Source organism: Bubalus bubalis, chromosome 3 (genome assembly GCF_019923935.1).
Source record: "Bubalus bubalis isolate 160015118507 breed Murrah chromosome 3, NDDB_SH_1, whole genome shotgun sequence".
NCBI lineage: Eukaryota > Metazoa > Chordata > Mammalia > Artiodactyla > Bovidae > Bubalus > Bubalus bubalis.
In genome coordinates, this window is record NC_059159.1 from 129,281,437 (window position 1) to 129,284,595 (window position 3,159).

Below are 3,159 nucleotides of genomic sequence, written 5' to 3' on the forward strand. Positions count from 1 at the left end.
GATGTAGTACACATACACAATGGAATATTACTCAGCCATAAAAAGGAACGAATGTGAGTCATTTGTAGTGATGTGGATAAACCTAGACTCTGTCATACATATTTCATTCATAGAGTGAAATAAGTCAGAAAGAGAAAAACAAATATCATATATAAATGCATATATATGGAATCCAGAAAAATGGTACTGATGAACCTATTTGCATGGCAGGAACAGAGGTGCAGATGGACAGAATGGACTTGTGGACATAGTGGGAGAAGGAGAGGGTGGGACAAACTGAAAGAGTAGTATTGATGTATATACACTACCAGGTGTAAAATAGATAGCTAGTGGGAAGCTGCTGTAGCACAGGGAGGCTAGCTCAGTTCTCTGTGATGACGTGGAGGGGTGGAATGGGGCCGGGGAAGTGGGAGTGAGGCTCAAGAGGAAGGGGATATATGTATGCATATAGCTGATTCACATTTTTGTACAGCAGAAACTAACACAGCATTGGAAAGCAATGACAAAATTGCTTTATAATTGATAAAAAATAAATAAAACAAAAAAGAAACAAGTATGTGAGAGTAGCTCATAGGCCCAGCTTCTGCCCTCATCCCAGCAGCCAGTTCCTGGATCTCTCCAGGTGACTGGCTTCTTGCACACAGCACTTGGACGCTTAACAGATCGAGGCTCCAGCCTGTGCACCAAATTAATCTTACCTGGTGAGGGGGCACAGAGCATTCTGTAACACAACGTGAACTTGATTCAGATTCAAAGCCAACTAGCATTGATTGAGAACCTACTATATTCCAGGCTTTGGGCCAGATCATTTTGTCTACATTATCACATAATCTTTATGACAACCTGGTGTGAGGTATTATCTCATTTTTTGAGTTGGGAGGTCCTGGAGTGTTGCCTAAGGTTCCATGATGAATTAATAAAGGTGGCAGCTTCTTTCCTCCATTTTAGCTATTTCTGAGGTCCTTTCCATTCTAATATTCTCTTACTTGGGACTATTGGGAGAAACTCGGGAATTGGTTACAGTTGGGAGTAAGGTATTAGATGTTTCCAATAGGACAACGGCCTCTTTGCTAGTAGTTACAGTCTCTCCTCCCAGGCGCTCTTTCATCTGGATAACAGATAGCTACTGTTTTCTTCTTCTTATCCTCCTCTCCTCCCTCTTCTCTCCTCCTCCTCCCTCCCCACCCCCTCACCCTCCTCCTCCTCTTTCTTTTTTTTCATAGTCCAGAAAGTAAAAGTCAAGGAAAATATGAAACTCAGAACAGTTTTCTGATCCAGACACAGAGTTTCTGGATCTTTTCTCAGCCTGCTTCTTGTAGACTGGTGGACAGGGCTCAAGAAAGTCACATGACCTGCTTAATGTGACTGCCAGGAGCTGCTCACTGGTCAGATTTCCTCTTCCCTTTGAGTCAACAGTGAGACTGCATTTTCTAGCCAATCTGAAGTTAAGATGATCAAGTGATTGAGTGTTGCCTGATGGGATGTAGATGGAAGTGATACATGCAACTTCCAGGCCTGGCTGGTTAGATCCTCTCACTCAGGACATTCATTGCTCCTTTCTATCCCACAGCAACCCTAGAAGCCACTCACTGCAGACAGTGGGGCCAGGGGTGGAAGGAGCTTGGTCTTCCCCTTCATTACCACTGTGAGAGGTCAGCTTTCATTATGTGAAGCCACTGGGATGTGAGGGTCTATCTGTGCCACCAGCTAGCCTCATATTGGCTAATATACTGTTTCCTCATATGGGAAAACAGAGGCTGGAGGCCAGAATGATTTCTGAGGTCCTTCAGAATTTCACAGCTTCTGGTTCAGTGGCTCCATGAAAGGGGAGAGCAAACTCCAGCAGCATAGCATTTAGCATGATTCATGCTGCCTTGTGATTTTCTCTATACCCAGTCTTGGGGAGCTCATTGGAGACCAGTGCTAAACAGCTTTTCTTTCTTGGTTCCAAATGACCTAGGGAAGGACTGTTTTCTCCTCTCTGTGAATTGTGTATGATAAAAAGGGCTTCTTTTTATATTCCAGAATAGTGCTGAAGATGACCTAAACAATGGTTTGTAAAGATCACTTTTGTAATACTAAATGTCACACAAGGGATTATTATTGATTATAGATCAAGTTGCATTGGGATTGAAGAAGTCAGCAAAAGATTCAGGAACTCATGAGCAATTACTTCAAGTATGACATTTATTTTCAGTGACCTAGCCAGGGTGCATAGTATTAGCCCAAAGGGTGATATAATCCTTTTCGTGTAAATCCAATAGGTTAAGATTGAGGCTTCTGTACATAGACAATTAAGAGAGAGATTATTTTCAAGTCAGGAATCTATCCAGCTTCCCTCATCTTAACTCCCTTAATACTGAAAGAAAGAAGGAGGAAACTTTCTATTGAAGAGTTATCAATTAAAAATCAATTCAAAATAAGGATAAGATAGAACTAAGATTGGGGGAGGGTGTGCCAGACTAAATAAAATCCAACTTAGATGTGATTTTTAAAAACTAGTGCACAAAATGAAGTACAAGTTCTGAAGATGGGTTTGCAAAGGCAGTCCTATCCATACGGTTTTTGCACCTTCCGTGTGCTTAGAATACAACAATGAACCAGAAATATGAATTCCCACTCTATGGAGAAAACAGCAACGTACACTTAGAGAATTTGATGTCAGGTAAAAAAAGCCAACACCCAGTGCATCCTGCACGTTTTCTTTTCCTGAGCATTTTACAGGTACTAACTCATTTAAGCCTTGTTAGAGATAAGTGCTGTTACACTGATCTCCATTTTACAGGTTGGGAAAATTAATTCAGAGAGATTAATTGCCAAATCCAGGGAGCCTACTCTTAACGACTAATCTATAGTGTCCCTTATTAGTGCTAAGGGCTAGAAAGGACATAGATTAAGAAATAAAATACAATAGAGAGGAGGTGTCTAATTAGATGGGGTGGTTAAAAAGAGAAGATATTTGAGCAAAACCTGAGTGAGGAAGCCAGTCTGAGGATATCAACGGAAATATGATGCTCCAGGCAGAGAGAACAGCCAGTGCAAAGGCCCTGAGGTGAAGAAAAGTTAGTGGGTTTGAGGATTGTCAAGAAGGTTGGTTTGACCTCAATGGATAAGCAAGCAAGAAAGTTGGAAATGAAAAGCAAAGCTGGAAAGATAGCT